This window comes from Candoia aspera, chromosome 3 (genome assembly GCF_035149785.1).
Source record: "Candoia aspera isolate rCanAsp1 chromosome 3, rCanAsp1.hap2, whole genome shotgun sequence".
NCBI classification, from domain to species: Eukaryota; Metazoa; Chordata; class Lepidosauria; order Squamata; family Boidae; genus Candoia; species Candoia aspera.
In genome coordinates this window covers 145211616-145236620 of record NC_086155.1, presented here as the reverse complement: position 1 = coordinate 145236620, position 25005 = coordinate 145211616, and the positions used below count along the sequence as shown (strand labels likewise).

Below are 25005 nucleotides of genomic sequence, written 5' to 3'. Positions count from 1 at the left end.
TGGTTACATTTTTGTAGGTCAGCTATGCCATTATAGAATTGTATTTACACTATATTAATAGTTAATTTACCAAAAGTACAGGCAAATGCTAATCATAATTTACTTAAGATCCGAAACACACTTCACCCTGCCTCTGTTTTCACTCCCAAATCTCACAAAAACCAATCCACTATTGTTTTCACTTCTGTCCTTCTCTAAATCCTACGGAAAAGGAGCAAGAACCTAATTCAGTCATTGCTCTGCCTCAAGACCAAGCAGCCACTGCAGTAACAAAAATCTCCTCCTTCCCACACCACAAAAAAGGGAAATAAAACAAAGTGCTTAAACACATCCTTTATTTTGCATGCATTTTGCCAGGTCATAGGAATCAATAAATATCCAAGCATTTCCTATGAAGGCAAACTGCAAAGCCATTGAGCTACCTTTCCTACTGAAAGAACTCTTAGCTCAGCTGATACCAAGGACCTGGGAGGCATTGTGAGGCAAATGTTCCCACAAATGGGGCAATACACTTCCCACAAGCCCCAGCATTTCAAAGAAAATACTAGTTTCACTGCAGTTTCAAAGAGACTATAGCTGGAATAGAAACAAATGGGCTTAGTTCTTTATACAGCCAATGTCATGGAACCACAGAGGTCTGGAGCTGATTTCAAACTGGCACAGAATTCCTGTATGGAAGAGCCACAAGTTACAAAGTTTAAAGGATGAACAAGGTTTGAAGTATGCCAAACATCTTAAATTTGCTATTAAATTCAGGCATTGGCGCAAAATATTTGTCTTCCCCAAGGAACCTCTTTCTCACATAGACCAAGAAAGAGGATGAAATCTTTAATACGTACATTCACTTACCTTTGAAATTTATGTCCCTTGAATCATTCTTTACAATCAGATTTTGACTCAAACATTTGCAGGAAGACCAGGGTCAAAACAAAACGGTGACTTCACAGCCATGTTCCTTAGGAAGGAAATATGATCTGCCTTGATCAGGAAAGGAAAATTGTTTGGAAGTCTAGACAGACCCCTTCCCTGCACAGACTCTCCTCCTTTAGAGTGTTTTCCTTTATTGCTACAGAGAGGAAAAAAGGAGGAGTAAGGAAATAAGGCAATGCTTTCCAATGCTACATGTCATCCATACACAGTATCATTTGATGTTACTGCCATTCAGATATTGAATAGCATGAAAATGGGAAATGGGATGCAGGCCAGAAGAATTAAGGAATTATTTCAGGATAATGGAATATAATATATACAAACGTTTATGAAATCAATTCACAAGAACCAAACTGAAGGCATTAAAAGGAAGCAAGGAAGCAAAACAGGAACTGGCCAGTCTGCAGCATAGCTCACATAATAGAAATTTGTTTGTATTCACAACAAATAAAACAAAGCTAAAATTGGCTTTCTGGAACTGTGCGGGCCATGGAGAACAAAAGGATAGTCAATCTGGCAGTAATGAATTCTGTTGATGCAGAGGAGATAATTGACAAGGAGAATCATACTTGAAATTTATTTAAGCAAGCATGGGGAACTAGGGTCCTAAAAGGTGGCTGTGTCTGACAGGCCTTGTCCACCACTTCACCTCCCTGCTCCTTCCCCGTAAGAATTCATCTTTTAAAAAGCCTTGCAGTGAAACTAATGCACCTAACTGCACTATGAAAAGCCCAGGAGTGGGGAGGGTTACAGGGAAAGCAGGGTTAACTGCTGCCTTGCCCTGCAATTCTCAACCCCCTAACAAAGGCTCACAGTCTTGGAGAGGAAAGTTCTACATAAGCATCATCCTTAGAGGTATTTAGGTTTCAATGCAAACAGTTTTACATTTAGAGATATTTATCTCTATTTATTAAAAACAGGCACATATAGCATAATTATCTTTAGAGGTGCATAACTTAATTTTGTAACTAATGTTAACAAACACCACTGGAATTGCCCAACTGCATTCATCAGTATTAATCAATGGCTGAGTAAATAGAAATTATATGCATTTGCTGGGTTCACACACATTAAATCATGATTTGCCAATGATGGTTCACTACACGATCAACAACTGGGTTCATGCAATGTGCTATGCCCAAACCAACAAATTACCCTATACGCTCATTTTTAACACCCCTGCCCCACATATTCAACTGTACCCTCGACAGAACAATTTTATCAAATGCAGAAAGTAAATGAGGCCATAGAAACACTTAAATGCAATCAGACAACCACTGCACAACTTCCTATATGGAAGTAATTTCCAATTAGGAAATCTATAATCTGCAGAATAATTTATCACCCAGACTCCTGCATAGTTGAACTGAAACAAAGCAAAGGAGAATACAGCCTAGAGCAACCAGAGTTTTGTTTACCTTTATCCATTTGAAATATGGATTTACTCATTTATTAGATTTACATCCCACCTTTGCATCAGGAGTTCAAGGAGGTACACATAGAACTCACTTTTCCCATTTTCTCTACAAGAACTTTCTCGAGTAGGGGTGTGACTGGCCACAAATCACCCAGCAAACTTTGTTTCCTTGAAAAAAACCCATCAAGACACTTTAGCTGCCAAAACTTTATAATATAGCACCAATAATAATAATAATGATAATGATGATGATGATGATGATGTGTTGTTCCTTCTGAAGAGCAAGACATGTACAGAACCTTACACAAAGGAAAAGTCTTTTGCCTGGCCCATTCTGCACTACTGGATTGTCAAAGGCTCTTCACATGTTGAATCTCATATCATCAGTTAAAAATCCCACAAGGGCCTCAAATCCTTACTACTTTACAGACATAGGCAGCTTCACATTTTTCAACAATTCAAACAGCATTTTCTCAGCAGAGTGACAGCAAGCACTTTCAGATGATCTAATGGCCTGGAATTGTATGCATCGATGACTGGACAGGTCAGCTCCCCTACATCCAGCCTTCCACCAAGACAGATGAAGGAACTCCAAAAGTGCAAGAATTAACTCATAAAAGTAAGAGCCCAAACCATGCTACTTGCCTGTTTCAGTTGGTGCCTCCATGTTTATACATTAAACCAGGGAGGGGAGCTATAAGGGTTTGTTGGGAACTACACTAGGAGGGTCTTAAGGAGTGCTTATGATATACCTATTCCTATTCTCTGGAATATTTCATGAATTCTTTTCCCATACCTGTAACAGCAGCACCTCATGATCAACTTCATGATAACTAAAAAAATAAGAAGCAGTGACTCAGTTTGTTTGGTGAAATTTCTCAAAAACCTCAACATTCTCCTCAAAGAATTAACAAATTGGATAGGAATAAGTTGAGAATTAACATGCTCAAACGTGAAAGAAAATAGAACTGGCAGATTCTTCCATCCCAGCTGAAGTCTGAGCGTTCAGCTTTTACAAGTCTAGCCGTGAACCCAGGCACTGACTTGGTTGTGTTTACGGTTATGAACCACCTCCACTTTTTAAGAATTCTGCCTCTTTACCAGCTATACAGTATGGTAAAAAGATATAGTATGGATCACCTCATGCTAAGAATCACTGACTCATTGAACTTGGCCAGTGCTAATGCATAAGAATTTCATTTAGTTTTTTTAAATATAAGAACTTACAAAAATAAAATGGGATGAAAATAATTTGAGTTGTTTATGAACTGAATGTGAGAGACAGCACAACTGAAATATTATTCTATTTCTAAGCCAAAAACCAAAAGCAACAATAAAGAACAGGATAAGAGGAAAGCATTTTTCCCTGTAGGTATCAGAAGCAGGAGGATATCCATTCACACAAGCATTTTCCCACACAAGGAAAAACTGGAAATGGGGCAAGGAAGACTTCAGCTGTGTCACTGTGTATTTTTTGCACATCAGACAGATGATCACAACTTTGATTCCCTTTGATTACTGTTTTCTGTGAGAATCTGGAATCTGTTTTCCATGAAAGAGAAACAGTCCCAACCCATATCTCATATCACACTTTTCTCTCAAAAGGAAGATGCTGAAATTCGATTAAATAAATACAATTAGAGGTTTTTGAATTAAAGTTTTATACAATGCAATTTGCTGAGGTTGCAGTTGTGAAGGAAGATTTCTCAACCTTTCATTGTTCCCTTTGGATTATCTTTGCTGGGAAAAAGATATACACAAACATACATTTTCTGTAGTGAAGGTAAAAATCAGTACAGAATTGTTCAACAGGGAAATACAATGAGGGGAAAGGACAAAAAAATGCCACATCCCCCTTATTTATATCTACAGAGATATCATAAAGTCACAATCAGCATGATGTAAAAAAAAAAAAAAAGGAAAAGGGCAGAAGATGTGTTTTTGGAGATTAACAAGATGCTTGAACAGGAGACCACCAGGAAAATCTTGAGTGAGAAATCAAGAAATCTTAGAAGAAAGAAATGGCTAACCACTTCTATGTGGTTGCCAAGAAAACTCTATGGAGATAAACATGAAGTCACCAAGTCAAAAGAGACTTCAGCAAAATTCACAATTTCTAAGGTCATGGAACATTTCTGACCAGCTTAGATACTGAGTAAATAACTTAATCCATGTTTAAGCTACTACCTGCCTAAATTCAAAGTATGGACTCAAGACTACATTTCTAGAAGGAAACTCATACTGTTGCTGATTACAAATCTTAAACTCCATGTCTAGGTTGTAAGAGGTTGCACTACCTTATGAGCACCTCTGACAATAATGTGGCTGTTCTTTCTGTAGCACAGTACATGAAATATTTGTTAGACAATATATTATGCCAGAACATTGTCCAAATATTAAAAATGTATTGGCTGCATGCTATTATTATTCCAAAAAATATTTAAACTCTTGTACTTCAAACTCATATGAACCATTGTTTACCATGTTCAGGAACTGTACAAGGTAATAAATATCTTTATAGCTGTTTAAATGCTGAAACAGAGTGAAACATGGAAGAATTACAGACACAGCATCAATAAAGAGCATCAGTCATATAAGCGTCCTTATTTTCCCTGACTAGTACTCATTATATCTTCTTTTAATACTGCATAAATTTAAGATCATCACATTCTGGAACATTTTTTTAAAGTTCTGATTTGATTACAGAACATATGTAGCTTGTGTAAGCATAACCAGGTTTGCATGAGGTCAAGTAAATGACTCAGTCATACAGCTTAAGAACAGTCTTGAGTACACAGAGAATTGTCCAGAAGATAAGAACTCCAAAACAAAATTTTAAAGAGAAGTCAAGTGGAAATGTCTAAGTGTTTGCTTTTAACTTGACCCTAAAAACAACTCATTATAGCAACGAATGCTAGATTTTAAGAGACTCATTTTGAGAAAAAGCATCTCATAGAACCATTGCAGCAATTAGGCAATTATTCCATTCTACTAGTGTGAATTTAGCATTGTTTTGCACTTCCATTATTTCAGGGAAGGAAGGGAAAGGAGAATCTTAATCTCCCCTTGCTTCTTTCCCAAGAACTTCAAGGTAAATTCAACTATGGAGTTCCACTATCTTTTTTCAAAACAGTTGGGTTTCAAAATCAAGCCAAAATAATGTGGTGTTTCAATATATTTCAACAAGAGCATTATGAAAACTTAGATACAGTCCCACCCTACTCTTATTAATCCTAGCAGTTCCTAGTTTAATTCCTGTTTTATTTTTGATGCTCCGTCATAATCACAGCACATTATTTTAAATATGTATGGTTGTGATGTTTGGTTTGTCTTAGTTGTTTAGTATTTGTTTGTGTTTGTTGGCTGTTAAGTTGTATTGGAATATTATTGTATGGAATTTTATAACTACTGTTTTTTTTTAATTTATAACATGCCTTGATAGAGGGCATACGATAAATATTATTATGCCTACTACAGTCCCAATAAGACTGTTCAATAGGATTTTCTTCACTGGAAAACATACATAGGATTGCTACTTAAGCTTCCTGCAGATATAAAAATGAAATACATTACAAATAGTAGATAGCTGTTGTCCTTCCCCAAGTTGTTATGCTTGAGGTAGCTCTCCCAGTGTATCAGTAATAGTCAAAATGCATGCCCTAACCATAAGAAAGGGGGGTTTTAAACTGTTGTTTTCAGCTGCCAAGGGCCACAGCAAACAAGATGGCAGTGTGTTATCAAGCAATAAGTGGAACTGGATTTCTGCTGTGCTTTTGATGTTGTGCCTTGTGATTTTGGATTGCCTAAATATTTCAATTTATCAGAAAATAATGCCTTGATATTTTGGCAGTTTGCTACTAAAATTATTTATTTGCAGTTTGTTTGTTTATTTATTTATTTTAGTAGATATTTAAGAACACTACCAAGAGGAAATACAAAAACAGGAAACCAAAACAGAGAATAGATTTACAAGCTGTACACCTTTTAGTGACCGAATCTTAAAGAGCTTTAATAACCTCAAAAAGGGGGCTGTGAAGCTGTCTGCAGCCAAGGGTCAGTGGAATTAACTAAACCAATTTAACAAAACCTCCAAATTAATGATCTGAACTGTAGTATAGAAACACCACAATTTAATAGACCATTTGAAGGAGGGAATATCCATTAAATCTGAGTTTATGCCATCTTCATCAAGGTACAATATTTGCATTGTTATAAAATTGATGTCAATGGTATCATTTGCAACAAAACTTTGTTTTAATAGACAATTCCTTGACTGAACAGAAAATCTGTTTGTTGCTTCGAAGTCCAGTAAACTGAGGTCCAGTAAACAATGAACACATTTATGGAATTTATGGAATAAATTCACTTTGTGAAATATATAATTAGAACATCTATGTTTCCAGTGGAAATTTGTCCATAAAATATGTACATGAGCATTTATGATCCACAGATCAGTGTATGTCCCATTAAATATTAAACCTAACACCTAATCAAGGTTTCAAGTTTATTTTGAGATTAACCCTGTATTAATATATTTTAATCTGTTCGTGTCCGATTCTCAGACCCTGCCTGGATAAGTCCCTGCAGTTTTCTTGGCAAGATTTTGGAAGTGGTTTGCCATTGGCTTCTTCCTAGGGCTGAGAGTGTGTGACTGGCCCAAGGTCACCCAGCTGGCTTTGTGCCTAAGGCGGTACTAGAACTCACGGTCTCCCAGTTTCTAGCCCGGTGCCTTAACCACTACACCAAACTGGCTCTCATTAATATTAGGGCAATGATAAATATAGTTTCTTAGAATTAGTATTTAAATGCTTTCATGTATACTTATTTAAACAATGTTATAGGATTTACAACTGTACTATGTACATGTGTACTCCTTTTCTGAGTTTTTTTTAACTATGAAAATTCAATTTCAATTTCTTTCAACAACAAATGGGAACATTCTTGTAATTGTGTGACATGTATAAAAACAGGTCCGCAACTAGGGTCTGTATCACCGAAGGCAAACATGGATTCTGCGCCCCCCCCATGGGTTGGTGGGGGAGGTGTTAGCAAGTTTTATTATTCTATTATACATTAAATTAATAAAACATTCAGAATACAAATACTATTTTGTCATTTTGGCTGCCCTGTTCAGACCATGCACCAAACCAGTTGTCAATTAAACTCTTTATTAAGAACTATTTACAATCAATATGTCCTTAGAATAACGAGACTGGAATAATCAAGATTAAGCAATGTAGCAAGACCACTCTAGATATTAACTGGAAGAAGGCTGAACCACTTGGGACATGAGCACTGGAGACAGCATATCTCGATCTGGAACCCATCTGGTACAACATGACACAGGAAGGCTGGCCCAAGGAATCTGGAGGCAAGGCTACAATCAACAAACAGGAATACACTGAATCTTGGGCACGAAATTAGAACTCAGGACAAGGCTGGACTCAACTGGAATCACCAGACTAGACCGGATCTCCTCCTCAGATCTCCTGGAGCAAAGCTTGGAACTGGATACTGGGCTGGATTCAGCTGGAAACCCCAGACTGGACTGGATTTGCTGGATGGGAGACCTGGAACAAGGCTTGGAACTCCGAATTTGGCTCGACTTGGCTGGCAGTCTCGGACTGGGATGGATTCGCTGGGCGAGAGACTGACAAGGCTTGGAACTCTGAATACTGTTTAACTTGGCTGGAAGCCCCAGACTAGGCTGGATTTGCAGGGCAGGAGACTTGGAAGAAGGCTTGGAACTCGGAATACTGCTGGGCTCGGCTAGAAACCCCAGACTGGGCTGGATTCACTGGGCAGGAGACTTGGAACAAGGCTTGTGACTTGGAATACTGCTGGACTTGGCTGGAGGCACCATGTGCACCACGAACTCAGATCCTGAGCAAGGTGAGCAACAATCTCTGAATTTGGCAGGGGTTTGTGAAGCGTGGTTACAGTAAGTTGCTGATGGGCAATGGTGCGGGAAACGCTCAGCTTGGTTGTGCAGCTGAGAGAAACAGGAACTCTCCAAGCTACACGCTAGGCGCTGGCTACTGTGCTCGGGCGACGCCGATTCCTCAAGCACAGTAGGTGCAAAGATTCCTCCCTCAGAAGTCAAGCTGGGAGCTGCTTCCTCTTCGAACTCAGACGCCACTTCTGAAGCCAGTGAAGAGTCTTCTTCTGACGCTGCAGGTCCTGGGGAGCGGTTGTCTCCAGCAGCGTGCTGTCTGTGCTGCTGCCTTTTATCCCACTCCTTGGCGTGCTTGGAGTCTCTTGCAGCCAATCGGGCTGCCTTTTCCTCTGCGCGCTTTTCAGCGCGTCTCTGGCATGCGCTGATTGTTTCCAAATCCCCCTCTGGATCTCGCCCAATCAGCATCGTGGAGTCTTCCCGCTCTGATGGGTCGCGCTGGAGTTTCATTTCTCTAAATCCAGCACGTTAAGTTTCTAATTCCTCCTCTGACTCGGAAAGTGAAACTGAATCAGAGGCAGGCCTGGTCCTGACACTGGCACCCTTCCAGCATGGTGCCCGGTCCTGGTCCTGACACTGGCACCCTTCCAGACACATGCCCCGCTTGCCCTCCCCCGCAGTTGCAGCCCTGAAAACAGAAATGCATTTAAAGAGGAGAAGAAGAAATTGTTATTGATGAGATAGAAGCTATAGCAAAAAATGTTTGGAATTTTATTCACAACAAGATCATGGCAAGTCTCATGCTTTTCAATGTGTAATTTGGTTAAAATCTTGGTTTTATATAGATCAAATGAAGAAGAATAAAAAAAGAGAAGAGGTGTCAGCATGGTTCCAGTTTGAACCATTTGCCTCAATGGAGAGAGACAGCAAGCATATATTACGTTCTACATGTCCAGGTACTTTCCCCTGTTGACGCTGAAAGCAATGTTGTAAAATCACTTAGGATGAGGAAGCCATAGAGCAGTGTTTCTCAATCTTGGCAACTTTTAGTTATGTGGATGCCAACTCCCAGAATTCCCCAGCCAGCATTAGCTGGCTGGGGAATTCTCGGAGCTGACGTCCACACATCTTAAAGTTGCCAAGGTTGAGAAACACTGCCATAAGCATTTCAATTTAAGAGTGATGAGGAATGTGTAGGCCTCCAGATGCAGCTGAAATGCAACTCCAATACCCCCCCCCCTTCATTAGAGCTTAAGTTCAGCTACATATGGAAGATCAAATTTCTTAGCTTTGATTTAAAGAGTAATTTTTTAAAAAAAAAATCAGATAAATGAACTTTCAGTAATTAGCACTACCAGCCTTCTCAATTCCAAAGATAACATTTGTGTTTTGCAGCGTGTTCAGTAACTGAACAAAGCAAAAGCCTTTTCAAGATGAACTGTGATGAGATAGTTAAAAAAAAAAATTTTTTTTCCAAAAAAGAAGTAATACAAATTCCAAAGCCTCACCACATCAAAACACAATGAGTGATTACATATATACTTGGCATCAGGCTTACATCACTTTCTGTATGGTTTATGTACTCAAGGGAATGGCCTACACAGGGTGATAGCTTGTTGACCTCATGTTAATTATCTCATTCTGCTGAATGAGATCACAGGAATGCGGTCAGCACCTGTGTACTGTATCCCTTTACGTGATCCTGTAGAACTGCCAGCTCACCCTAATAACCTCACTCCTTGGTTATATGGTGCATATGGGGGAGGGAGGGGAGAGAGGGAATAGAACTGAAAAGTCATAAACAAAACAGAGGGGTCCCCACTCCTTAAAAAAAAAAGGGTTTGACCTTTACATTCTGATTGCCATCATGACAAGGCCTTCCCTGAGGGTTTCTGATGTCAGTGGAGTCAATCATATGAACCTGGATAAAGCATCACGTTTCAAGATCACATTTTGGATTATCTGTCAAAACTGAACAAAAATGAGGTCATCATGACTTCACTTTAGGATGCTAATTCTTTTCAGACAGTGGATTGTGCAAACTGGTTTCAGGGTAAGAGAAGAAAAATATTCTGGATTTTTCAAACCTAAATAATTATCTGCCTCAGGCCTTCTAATGGTGGACTTACCATGTGCTGGTATACTCTAATCTGAAGCAAGGACCTTAATTTAACACATGGCTGGATAGCACTGCAGTCCAACTTGTTTTCAGCTATTTGACTATAATATATAGTCAAATATAATATATTTGATCTCTGCCTTTGGTGGGGATGGAATATATATACATGAATTAAGTTTGCTTCTAGCAAGTTGAACTGATGACACAAGTACTGAGCTGGAAACATACATAAGATTGAATTCAATGGTGCCTTTGCCATGACCTGGTGTCTTTTGGTCAGGTAGAGCTTTTGACACTACAATGGGGAGAGACAGTCATGTTTGACAATTCCTCTTCTCCTTTCAGTTCATTCTCTCTCTCTCTCTCACAGGTCCCCTGTGCAAGCCCCGAGTCATGTCTGACCCTTTGGGGGGACGCCACTTTTGCAACATTTTCTTAGCAGACTATAGCGGGGTGATTTGCCATTGCCCTCCCCAGTCATCACCTTCCCCAGCAAGCTGGGTACTCATTTTACCAACCTTGGAAGGATGGAAGGCTGAGTTGACCTGAGCCGGCTACCCAAGAATCCAGCTTCCACTGGGATCGAACTCAGGTTGTGGGGAGAGTTTCAGTTACAATACTGCCGCCTACCACTCTGCGCCACACAAGGCTGTTATTAATGTTATGTCATTACATTACACCTCTCTTTTTAACCAAGGTTTAGTCAAGCTTTCAGGATTAGTAAGTTAGATTCTTTTTTTCCAGTTATGTACTGACATGCTGCTGATACATTGCTATCTTAGATTTGGGGGAGGGGGTTAATTTTGTTTTGGTTATTCTATCATTTCCTAAAAACAAAAATGGAAGTAAATTAAAGGAAAGGTGAAGTTTGTCAATGCCTGAGAGATAGAGAGTACAGGGGGGGGGGAAATCGGGTGACATATTTTATTTATATCTCATATGCATACAGAACAGCAACTCTTAGGAATTTCAAGTCATCATGGTCACTGAATTGCACTGTACCACAAACTCCAATTAACTTAACAGTGCTAGTATGAGGTTAAAGTGAAAAAAGATAATCTACTATACTGCTCTGAGTTTCATGGAAAAAACAATGAATTGAAATGAAATGTGATAAATGTACAAATGAGCAAAATAACAAGAGTTCAGGTTGCATAAGATTGAAAAAAGAGTTCTGGGCAAGTCAATACTCTACCAACATAGCTGATCCAATCTAAAAGGTATCACCTGAACCATTTTATTGCATCTCAAGTGAGTAAGCATTGCACAGAGCTGTGTGCACCACAGGGTGCTGTGGCTTACTGTTTCAAATTGTAAAGAGGTAACAATGTTCACCCAGTGGAAAGAAATCTATTGTTTTCCCAATCTCCCTTGATTCATGTCAATATTATCACTATACTATTGGAGCTGACAGGTATTGTCAAGAAAATGAGAATATGGAAAGCCATTAGTTTGGGTCTGGTTTGATGCCCTTTCTTCAGCTGAATGGAAAAGAACATCCAAATGCTCTCCTGCTCCCTTATAGAAGCTGAAAATCTTTTAAAATGAATACTCTCCCCAGGTTTTCCAAACTAGGCAATGATGGGACAATTTTCCAGGTCACATTATGCCATTTTTCCAGACTACTATAATTATTTATTGTAAACAAAACAATGGGCAAAAATAAATAATGATTATTCCAGGAAGCAATACACTAACTTTTTCACAAACTATAATTATTTTAAAATGGATTTTCCTTTGGCTCTGAATCACAGTATTCGGAAAACAAGCCTAAAATGTTTTAGCAACATGAAAGAAAAAAAAATGTAAGAGGTTTGTTTTGCCAGCAATGAATATGCAAACTCACTTTTCCCTTTCCTGCAACCAAAATACCTTTTGCATATCCTGCTTGCAGACTGGAACTGTTTTGCAGCTGCAACCCTGTTTTGCCCAAGGTTTTACTGTCTGCAATAGTGATTTTGACCAAAAAAATGTGGGCATGTAAAACAATGTGAGTACACATACAGAAGTGTAACCTAGGAATTAACTGCATTTCATGCAGTACCAAGAACATGATGGGAACCTTTATGCAATTTATGTTCACATATTTCAAATTATTTCCTATTTTGGGATAGTATCCCATTACTTCTCACAACACTGTCCTGAGGTCTCCTGCTTCTGAACTGTTGCCAGGAACATCTAGAAGTCATAAACCTGAAGGGTTGCCCTGTTTGCCTTTGAACTCCACAGGGCTTAAAATGTGCTTGTTCTCCCCTTTCAGAGTCTTGTTAGTTTCACTGCTAGCTCTCCTCCTATAGTTTTAACTGAAAGGGAAAATCAAAGTCATAGAATTTATTTACTGCATTTCACACCACAGAAGGATCTGGTAGCCTTGATGGGCTAGTAAGGAAATTCATGTTTTCCCAGCCTTCAGAACTTAGGCTGCAAGAACAGCATAACAGATACTATAACAAAATTGCACAGAATAGATAAAAGTTGCAGGGCAAAACTGACTTATAATAAAATCAATTAATACCAGCTTTCATTAACAGATTAACAGGCAAGTTTTCTGAAAAGCTGGGAACACCTGATTCAGCTGGACTTTCTTAGAAATTATTCCACAGTGCCCATGGTGCCATGACCATCTTTCATGCTTTCTTATTTCCATTCTGAATTCAGGGAAATAGAGAGCTCATGGCCATTCTACTGGGCAGAGCAGCAGAAATGCAGGAATATGACGTCATTCTGTTCATGAGAAAACATGCTGCTGTATATGGCCTATTACTCCTTTTCAGCTCTACCTGCAAATGAGAATGACTAAGCTAACAAGAAATTAACAAGAAAAGTATTATTAGTATTAGTAAGAGTAGATTAGTATTATAGACAAGCCTGGGGCCTATCCTGTCCTTCCATTAATAAACTATTACTGAGTTCCCACATTCCACCATGGTTGGTTGACAAAGCACAACTGGCTTCATTCATACAATGCATCATGCATAAACCAGTTTACAAACTGCAGTGACTAAGTTCACACAAGATTATGCCAAAACCAAACAAATCATATTATGGTATTCTGCAATGTGTGAACTTAACCTATATCTAAAAGCCTACTTCAAACTCTAGTTCCTGTATCAGATGCTAAGATTTTCTGCTCTGGCAAGTTCCTGGTTAGTTGCTTCCATATGCAAGAAAAACTATGCAGAAGCAGCTAAGCAGAAGATACCAGCACACTGGTTCAGGAGTAATCAGTTAGCATTTTGTTCCAATTCGTCCAGCTGCTACTGCAAGATGAGTCACAAGGGATAAAAGCCCATTGCCAGAAACAATCAGGAAGAAAAATTCCAGAATAAGGAAGTGTATCCAATAAATGTATTTATTTTCATGCATTTGTAGTCTACCATTTCCATCATTTAATGCTTTATTTAAGGCAGCTTTACATAAAATCCTGGGGGGAAAAAAACCACATTGTATAAAATATAGAAACATAAAAAGCCAACATGCAGCCACATTCCTTCCACAGCAATCAACAAGAAATCACCTGCGGGGGAAAAGGAAAACCCCCATCTCTTTTCCAGCATAGGTTGCTGGAAAAGCTGCTGCTTCTAAGAGAGCCTGAAGGACTGGCTACATTACAACAGCCACCGAAGGGCCTTGAGGTCCTGATTGACAACCACTTGCCAAAATATTTCAGAGTTGAAGTTAAAGAGATTAGGCTCTTTTCTGTGAATATTACTACCTAAGAGATGCAAGCAATGCCAGATGTCAGGAGGCAGGGCAGAAATCAGGAAGCTATCTCTGAAATTCTTACTAATTGTTTCTTGAAGAGATTACTTGGAAGGTACCCCACCAGTGCAGCTGGTAAGTGCTTCAGCTTACTTTTCAAGTTTAAAATGGCCTACATTCTCCGTACCTAACAACTGATACCTCCCATATTTCCTTTCCCATATGAAGGCATTTTTTTTTAAGAGTTAAGTTCTGAGAATGAAACCCAGGGGAATGGAAATAGGAATATTGTCCTTTGCAGGCCGCCTCCCAAAAGGATGAATAATGGGAAGGAGAAAAATGACCTGAAAGGAAGAAGATAGTTGGCACATTGCAGCCTCTTTTAAACACAAGCAGGGTGGTGTTAGGAAAAGTAGCTGAGGGATTGAATTGGTTGCTGCCAGTTGTTCTAGCAGTGCCTGATCCAAACTGTGGAGGAGAAGGATGAACACACTCTGTAACCCAATGTTTCTCAACTTTAGCAACTTTAAGATGTGTGGACTTCAACTCCCAGAATTCCCTAGCTTGTGCATTAGCTGGCTGGGGAATTCTGGGAGTTGAAGTCCACACATCTTAAAGTTGCTAAGGTTGAGAAACACTGGATCAGCACTTTTCAGATGGAAAAATAAATAGGCAGCTGCACAAAAGTTGGGGAGTTGTCTTGTATTAACTGGGAATGTGTGCTGGACATCCTTCTTGAACTCCACAAATGTTCACCAATCTCTTGCTCTTTACTTCCAGGGATAAAAGAAAACAGCTCAAAAGGTGCAAGTCTTTCCCTTGCATTTGTTTTCTCATCTCTCATGATGTAACTTCTTGCATGAGTCATTCTCTGTTCAGTAAACCCCAGCCCAAGGTAGTGTCTGTGTAGTATTAAGGTCAGTAATCCACCACATTTGAAAAACACACCAGCAGTTTACTGTAATAAGTGCACAGGTTTCCCTGTTTTTCATGCTATCATAACTTAGACTCAAATCACAAAACCTTTACTTTGCAAAATTCAACATATCTGAAGGAAGGAGAAAGCATCTGATGTTGTGATAAAGGGCCTCGAGTTCCATAGAAAGTATTATAACAAATAGAGCAAAAATAACTCAGTCTACTGAAAAAAACCCAAACCCGAACACTTTTCTATTAATGGTATCCTTTTTGATAACCTTGTAAACTTATGAGCCAAGTTTTTGAGTTTTGTTCACTCTTCATCTTAATTTTGTCTAGAAAGCAGCTTAGAAATAATATTTTGTCTAAAATAAATCAAGATATTCTAGCTAGACATCATACTTTGTTAAATATCAAAAGGCAAACTTGCCATGAATAAATGAACCTGCAAGCTATCTTGTGCTGAATAAATCAGGCAAAAGTATCCTAAAGAAGCTAAACTAGTTAGATAATATTTACTTATCCTTAGAAGAAACATTTACTTGAAATCATTAAGTTTCCCCCCCACAGATTACACTTCAAGGCAACAGCTTAAAAAAAGCAAGTAACGGGTAACATGTAGATTGAAGTAGTAAAGTAAAAGGCTGTATTCCTGAAGACCAAGAAGCAGCTATGTGGAATGTACCTTACTGACTCTTAAAAGATATCTTTTAATCATAATATTTAGAATTAATTCTGAATTTTAGAACAAGAAGCCTGATTTATAAGGAAGCGCAAGTCATTTACAGGGGCACTTGGACCACACATGGCTGTGCTGGAAGCACCAACTGTTGAAGGGTCAAGGTGGTCATATTTAGTAATGTTGTTAGTTGGGTCACTCTGAGGGACTTCCCAGGTCATCTATGTATGTATGAACATGCACAGAAGACAGTTTCACTGGGACTGTCACTGAAGCATTCACCACTGATCCTGATGGAATTGCACAGTTTCACAAGTTTCACAATTCCTGATGGAATTGCAGTTTCACAAGCATATTGATGCCAGAATGTAGTTTCCCTTGTATTCTGGAAGCCATCCTGCAACTGCTTCTAAATTCTCATGTAGCTTTCAGATTACTAAGTTCAGAAGTATCAAAAGTGCTGACTTAATCTTTAGAAACACATGTCACGATCACAGAGTAAAAATATAAAGAAAATAATAATAATAAAGAAACATGCAGCAAAGTACTGAAGATTTCAGTAACAAGACAGTAATTTTCTACTATCTTGACTGGCTCTGTGATTACCTGAATACAGTGAAGAACTGCATGATCTGAGCATGTGCTTAACAAACATACACAGTTCCTGAAAGAGTCCCATGTGGCTTTCCTGCAGAGTTATACACATATACAGAAAGCCAGTCACAAAGAGCAGGAGGAAAAACAATAGCATCAAAACATCCAGCATCACCAGGTTTTAAACAAGAAGTTGCATGAACCTATTGGAAGGAGGCGGCAGGTTATTGCATCAGCATTACATCATTAGTAGGGCATACAGAAAACAGAGGGCAACTAAGAAGCCTTCTGTGAGATTAAACAAAATGGAAAGCATGTGTACCTAAAGATGCTATCAGAGGTCTCCTCTCGGAATGACACTGCATCATTTCAGATTGCAAAGAGAACTATTTCTGAATTCTCTCTTATGCCAAACTAACTGCAGTGAAAGCAAACAGAAATAAAACTACTAGCAACTCAGGGAGCACAGTTCTATCCCATGATGTTGCTGGCTGTTGTTATTTTTTAGCTGCAGGTAGACTCTTCTTAAGTGCTTCTTAGGAACATTTAATGCAATCTTCTACATGTAGCTTAAAGTGGTACAAACTGTTGTATTCCATTTTTAAAACTTGTTATTAAAGTAATGTAAAATATTCTGCCGCGTGTTCAGATCAAGCTCCTAATCCATAAACCAAAGCAATTGGCTTAAATCCAATTTAATTCTACATCTCTTAATGGGAAGTATTTCAGCATACAGTGCTTTAATGTAGGCTGACTACATCCTTTTTGGTAAATGCTTAACCATTTTTACCATGGCAAAATTCGGGTATGTCAGCAAAAAGGTCACCTTTTGTATGCAATATAGTCATTCTCTGCTGCCTTTGTTTCGTGCCCTTTGTTGTGAAACTCAGAGCCCTCCTGACAAAACTCTCAGCAGGCCACATGGACTTCACAAGAAACCAAGTGACTGTGATAGATGGAAACCAGAAACAGTTGCATATATTATTTGTTGGTGGATTGAGATTAGTTGTCACTTTAGGGGGAAAGTACATTCTAATACCAAACAGGCCCAGAACATGTCATTATAATGTGAGGTCTATCATTAATTAACTTATGGATTAATTGTAAGATACAGCCAAGAGAAGTATGACTCTCAACTATAGGGTTTTTTTTAGTGCACAGGAAGGAATAGCAGCTATTGATCTGTCTAATCTTTCCAGCCCTACCATATTGCCTTTCTTTTCCTGCACTAAAGGAATGCAGCCTCTGAAGGGGCTCTGTGCATTTAAAGTATAGCATCAAATTAAGGTGTTCCCCCCTCCCATGCCTGATGCTTTTCCACATGTCTTGGCAAGGCTACAAGAGTTCAAAGTCCCATCTTTTAGCTCTTTAGCTGCCCAGCTCTCCAATACAACACATTATTCCACTTCATTCCTTTCTTTCTTATCCCTCTACCCATGGTTATATTTTAGCCTGGCTCTATTATCTTTTTGGCTTCTTCTTTCTTCATACCCAAATCATCACTCTTTTGTTTTGTTTTGTTTTTTAGCCCTTTGCCTATTTGTCCCACTTCCTTCAGCCCATGTGAATGCCAGACAGTTTCTCCCCTCACTTTGCAACCAAGCAACCTCTCCAGGCCTATGTATGGCATTTCCACACTGCCCAGTTAAGCAAAGCTTCCCCATGTGGTTTTCAAATTTTAAAATCAATCAAATTGTCAAACTAAAAACAACCCATATATGAAATAAATAAATTCAATATAAACCAGTGTTCGTTCAGTATAAAAACATAAGCTCAAAATATGTAACTCAAAATTCAAAACAATCAAGGGAAAAGTAACAATAAGGAAAATACACTGAAAGTAACAATAAGGAAATACACTGAAAGATAATTTTAAAAACTTCAGAAACCAACTGGGACCAATGGATTTCAGTCTGTGTTCACATAGAATCCCTCTGGGGAGGGCATTCTGTACTTGGGACAGAAAAGGCCTTTTTCCTAATAATCACCTGGCCCATTTCCTTAGGCAGGGCCGCAACTAGGGTCTGTGTCACCTGGGGCAAACGTGGATTCCGCACCCATTTTGGCACCCCCACCAGCGCTCATTTTGGCACCCCACCAGCACAGCGCCTGGGACACATGCCCTGGTTGCCCCCCACTAGTTGCAGCCCTGTCCTTAGGCAAGGCAAGGGAAAGATCAAGAGAACAGCTTCCATAAAGATCTTAGGAACTAGAATAGACATGCAACTTAAATACCATTAAGTTACTTCAGAGTGACTATACTCTTTAATACCCTATTTCTCCTAGTTTATTCCTTACCCTTACCTGCTTTTTTAAAAGTTTCCATTTCAGGGCTTACTATCATGTTGTTTTTTAAATAATTTGGCTACTTTGATCTTTAACTTCCTTAGCTCTTCAAAATATTTCAGCTTATTCCACAAATCTACCTCTACTGCTGAGACCTACACTGAAGTTTTGTTTCTAACCAAAATGAAAGCTTTCAAGAATTGCAAACATTATTTCCTAAATATGTAAACAATATCCTTTGTTAATGTTCATAAACTTTCAAACTATGTGGAGTACTTCAAACAGATTGAGAAATATAGCAATATATACTCTTGCTTGTAATAGTTTCTCCTGTCAGCACTGTTTTCAGAGAAGGGTGAAAACTGGCAAGGTGGTAGACAGAGCATCACAGTGCAAGCCCCATGCCTTCTGTACATGTGTCAACATCACACACACATTGAAAAGAGGTGAGACTTGCATTACGACGTTCTGCCATCTTGCCAATTTTAACATGCAGACATGGATGCTCTTGCCTTCTCGCATCTGCTTCTTCTCCCCTCCACAGATCTTAAGATTTTAGACAAGGAAACAGAAACCCATCAAAGCCACTGTCATTCCTGGGTGATTTGGGGCCAGTCACTATTTCACAGTCCAACCTAACACACAAAGTTGTTGTGAGGGGGAAGATATAACAGGAGTAGGGATGCCAATGTACACTGTCTAAAGCTGCTGGAAGAAAGGTGAACTACTAATCTAGCCAAGTAAATAAGTATAACAAGCAAATATAGGGGCTGCAGTGGCTCAGTGGTTAAGACGCAGAGTCAGAGGATCATTAAGGTCAGCAGCTTGGCAGTTTGAAACCTGAAAGCGCAAGCCGCGTGACAGAGTGAGCTCCCGTCAACTTGTCCCAGCTCCTGCTAACCTAGCAGTTTGAAAGCATACAAATACAAGTAGATAAATAGGTACCACTTTGGTGGGAAAATAACAGGGACACGAAAGGAGCCCCCTCAGGCGTCCCCCAGGCAATGGTGACATCACTGGCAAATCCTTTCAATACAGAAGTATCTTGGTACGTGCTTCTTACACGGAAAAAAAAAAAAGCAAATATGATGAATTCATGTCATTCAAAGTGTTAATGGTGCTTTTAAGTCTATATTGACTTTTAAATTTAAATATAGGTAGATAAAATATGGAAATTGGACCAGGATGGCCTACATATAGCTACCATTAAAAAAAGGTTGAGTGCCCTTCACAAAATTCACATTCATATCAATAGCGAGAAAGTATGGTGTTTTGAACCTTCCACACCAAAACATCTGGGTTTCTGTATGACATACAGTAGTTACCAACTATCTTTCATAATAATAAAGATCATAATACAGAGTAACCATAAAAGTATATCTTAGCAGCACTAGGAGTACAACCTTCAAAACTTGCTACCAAATTGTAATACTGAATGTAGTATAAAAAGGAATTCATTAAATGCATGAGGAGTATTCACCATTTTAAGTATTGATTATATTTAAATTGTATTAAATTTAATAGAGTTACTGTGTGTCAGTTGGGTGGCCATATAAATTTGTCCAATAAATAAATTTACTTCATCTTAGTCTTCCCACATCACAGAACCCAGAACAGAGTATTATTCCCCAATCAGTCCCTGTCTAGATGTTCTGGGATTCCATGGATTCTGTGCCAATCTGCCAAGTTGGCTGGAAATTCTGAGAGTTGCAGCCCCATACATCATGAGAGCACCCCAGAGTAGGAAAGCTGGAGTAGAGTTTCAATGGCTAATTGGAGTATTTATAACACGGGAAAAAGTAGTCTTTAATATTGGAATGTGCAACTTGTGGCCCTTGCCTTTACAAGCCACCACCAGCATTTCCAACAAATGGTAGTCAGCAAAGATGAAACAAGCCTGAAATGATATTCTATCTCCCATGGGCTACAATTAATTCTATGGCAGTTTGTTTTTGAACCATGCCAAATAATCAAAAGGCAGTCCCACATAGTGACTGCTACAGTAATGGAATCTGAGCATTATGAGGACCACTGACAAACCAATCTAGGTGAAAATGCTCATGCTTAGCCATCAATATTTTGGAAACTGGAACTAGATTTGGAAGTATGTGCTGCTCTTGGGTAATATTATGCACAAACTAGAATATATTTGTGATGTTTAATTCAGAGGCTCCATCTGCTACCTGCGAAGCCCTTCAAGTTCCTTTACAAAACTCCTCAAAAACTATGGAGATGTCATGGAGTAATCCCATTGTCCCTCCACCCGCAGGAGAGATTATTAGTAACTTCCCACACCACCTCCCCAAAAACCTGTTCTGGAGGAGTGGGGTCTTCCAAATCTAGTGTGAGAAATACATAGCCTAACACCAGGAAGCCCTGGCGGCTCGTACCACGTTAGATATATTAGAGTAGTGTTTCTCAACCTTGGCAACTTTAAGATGTGGGGAATTCTGGGAGTTGAAGTCCACACATCTTAAAGTTGCCAAGGTTGAGAAACACTGTATTCAAGGAAAGCACAATGAATGAAGTTTAAACCTGAGACAAGCTAGAATGTCTCACAACAACAATAATGATAATAGTTGAAAGACAGTATTGTATTGAACAACACGGCTAGATGAATTTGACAAACAAATAAATAAACAAGGGAAATCTTCAGTGATCAATTCTTTATAGGACTGTCTTTTCTCATCAACTCTTGGGAGAATATGAGCCATAACAGCCTCAGAGGGGTCCTCTCCTGTATCCTGCTTTGCAATTCTTATCCAAATGTGTTTGACTCAGCAGACAGAGGAAGCCAAACAAAACTATTTTAGACAGCAAAGTTGGAATGAGGGACAATAGCTGCCACCTCCATAAAGGGAGAGGTCTATGGCCACCCATGTTTAATGCTGAAAAATAGGAACATGCCCTGCTGCTCTGACTGTTGAGAAGTCTGTAGAGGATCGCAGCTGCTCATTCTAACAACTGGGTGGCCGTTCTATTTCAGTGGCTCTGAAGAGTGTTAAAATTGAAAACATTACTGTGGAAAGAACTGAGCTCACACTCCTCTTGAATGAAGCAAGATGATTAAGGAAGGAGGGTGGTTTATCCACTGCCAAACATCCTGCCTTCTGCTTGAAAAATCCTCTGCAAAGTTTGAACTAATTTTATGAGAGAATTTTACACCACAGAACTTGACCTTTGTGAGAATACAGGACACAAGGCAGGGCAAAGAAGAACAGAGGCAGTTTTGTGCATTATGGAAACAGGAGCTATGGGAAACACAGCTTTACATTCTGGGTTGCCAGATCTGTGTTGGATAACAAGTCTATATTTCTTTAAGCACCTATGATGTACCCGTGATGTGTAAACATGTGTACACATGTTTTTAAGCACCTCTGGACCTGAATCTGGGAATTATTAGTACAAGGCAGTGATTTTCACAGTGTCTGTAATATATAAAACTGCCCCTACTCAGCCTTATCCTTACTTGTGTTCTGTTTCATATTATGTGTAACGTTCCTTCCAACAGTATTAATACGTGCAGATGCTTAAGCACAAAGACTGCCTATCTGTATTCTTCCTTTTAACTATATAGTTGTGCATTGCATTAAGGATTGCTACAGAATTTATTTATTTATATATTTATTTATATATCAAATTTATTCCCTGCCCATCTCACTCAGAGAGTGACTCTGGGGGGGTTACATAAAACAGGAATAAAACATTAATTAAAATACAATAAAACAATAAAACAGTGAAATGGTACAATAAAAACAGTCTTCTTAATAAATAATGAATTCCAAAAAGATGGCTAGTAAAACATTCTTGATTTAAATTCCAGGGAACAACTTTAAGGTGCCAACCACCCCCAGGGTTGGCCACCCCTCTTATATTCAAGGTACAGATATTAATATTAACTAATAGTCATGGCTGCCTACAACTCTCATTTTTAATTGACCTCCCCTACTCACCCATTTTATCCAGCTGTATAATTTTCATATGTGAATCATGGCAAGTAAATAATACTAAGGGAAAAAATGACCCATTAAAGCTTTAGACCATTTAATATGCTACATTCTCTGAGAAGTGGATGATAAAATACAATATAATAAAGCAATGAAAATGATAAAACCAAGATAAAATAAGACATGGGTATCAAAAGAATGCAGGACAAGACAAAATGGAAGAAAAATCAGCTCCAAGGATAAAATTGTGGAACAGTCCTGTAAATCACTGAAACAGTATCTGAAATGCTGGCAAAATATTAAAAATGCTTTTTTCCTGACTCAAAAGTCTTCTCCAGGGAGGTCATTCCACAGAGAGGGGGCCACCCCTAAAAAGTCCTCCCATTTAAAGCCACCCACTATGCGGGGGGGTGGGGGGGCAGAAAAAGGCCTCAGAGAACCATCTACTTTTGAGCAAAAACATTATCAAATATGCAACACATTTCTTGGAGAGGGAATGTTAGTTTCCACTTGCTTTTTTTCCTGCTCTCCCTGTTCCCAAATGGAAAAGGCTAAATGATAAGTTATTTGGAAAAATACAATCTTTTGTATCTCAGAGAACAATGCTATTAGACAAAACACATGGTTCCAATTAATTAATGAACATTTTCCGTGTGTAATTTTACTGCTCTTATTCCATTACAGTTCGACATTTCCTATTGTCACGGCTTGCATTCCTAAATAGTTCCATATGGCTAGCGCTAATCTGTGTAACCAACTGAAGACTGATAATAAAAGAAAATACTTGGGTATAGAAGCATGATAATATCAACACACAAGCTGCAAGATCCAGTGGGGTGCCTAAAAGTATTTCCTCTTCAGATTCCTCTACAGATATTCTGAATGTTTTATTTTGGAGACACTAACATTTATCCTGTTGAACTACACATATTTTTTATCATTTGTTAGGTAAACTTGGACTGGATAAAAATAATAGTTCTTGCTTTGTGAATGCATATAAATAAGCCCCTCCTAAACATGAAAGGTTAGGGAGACTGAGGGAAATTCAGAGTCCTGAACAGCTTTCAAAAATCTTGCACTGCCAGTAGAACAGGTTAATGAGCACAGCACAGCCGCTTTGAAGGAAGCCATTTCAATAGTAAGTAAGAGACTTTCTGTGGTAACTGAGTTTAAGAAAGAGACTTTCTGTGGTAACCGCATATTATCTGCACAACCAGACTGCAGCACCTCTATGATACTGTGCACTTTCATATTGTGTTTCCAGCTGACATACAGAAATAGGGACCACCACCATCCCACCAATGTCTGGAAGATCTGGGGAATTTTGTGATCAAAGCAATATGATGATAGTTCCCCAACACTGATACGCTAATGTTACTGGCAAAAAAGCAAGAATACCCACTTTTTTCTGCTTGGCCCATGTAGGTCTCTTAACAAAAAGAAGGGCAAAATTCATATCTGCAAGGCCACAATGCTGTTTAGCTAGATCCACAACCAGGACTTGACACAAGCCTTTATTCACTTTCTGAGCCTGGAAGGACTAGGCATCAATAGAGCACACACAGAATTCCTTCCCCACACATACCACTTACATTGTTTTAGCAGTATCATTTTGGTTGAAAGGATTTTGTTTTTGTTATTGCTGAACAAAACCTCTTGCTGGTTTGGGTTCAAATAGTTATAGATACCAACCCATCTTATGCCTGCTCTAACAGTTTCAGAATTTCTTTTTTTGGCCTACTATTGAAAATTTGGAATTAGCACAAACAGCACTAGAAGATTTGCTATCTTCAAGGTGAAAGTAAAATCTCCCTTGAGCGGGAGATGGGCAGTGATAAATTTGATAAGTAAATAAAAATAAATAAATAAAATATTTAAGAGATCCTTTCACAATTAGGTAAGTTTTATGCATAGTTAAACATACAAACGGAGTGCTAACTACATGGCCATAGACTCCAACAGCTTAAAGACCTTGCAGCGTAAGAAAATACCCTAAAAAGATTCCACTTTTACAGAAGGCAGGTGAATTGGAATGTAAAAGATAGACCTTTATGGTTCTCAAGCCTCAAATCTCTCCCAAATCTGCCTTTCTCTTACTCTATAGACCATCAGCAGGCAGATTTAAAATGGGGGAAAGCCCAAGGACTTTTGTTCCTTTTCCAGATGAGCTGCCCTCTGTGACCACAGTGAGAGGTGGAAATCTGGACAATCTCAACCCGTCCTACTAATATGTTACGGTCTCAGTATCCTGAGTCTTGAGATCTTAGTATTCGGCTTCCATTAGCTTCTGAGCATTTAACAATGAGACAGACAGGTGGACAGATTATTAAATCTATACTTTCTCTTTAAGATGGGAGCATATCTGGAAAAAAACATTATAATGTTTCTTTCCAGTCTTTGGGAAAATGGAATGCAATTGGAAAACCTGTGAAAATTTCCATCCACCTGCTTCTTATGGCTCTTCCTGACTGTAGAGTGAGAGAGCTGGAGAAACAAATGCAAATTCAAGGGCCCACATGT

The 25005-nt window shown here is 38.8% G+C and overlaps 1 long non-coding RNA gene across 3 annotated transcripts in view; it reads right to left on the bottom strand.

The window, feature by feature from the left end:
• Positions 1–863: 863 nt before the first annotated feature.
• Positions 864–25005, bottom strand: part of LOC134494059 (uncharacterized) — a 187903-nt gene continuing 163761 nt past the window's right edge. The window contains exons 5-6 of one of the 3 annotated variants that reach the window (XR_010067637.1): positions 1373–1459; positions 864–1066 (exon numbers count right to left, since the gene is read on the bottom strand). This is a non-coding gene — a long non-coding RNA (uncharacterized LOC134494059). Of the gene's footprint in view, positions 1067–1372; positions 1460–4004; positions 4088–25005 lie in introns of those variants that run through there. The other 2 variants (XR_010067638.1, XR_010067636.1) reach the window with 2 other exon arrangements.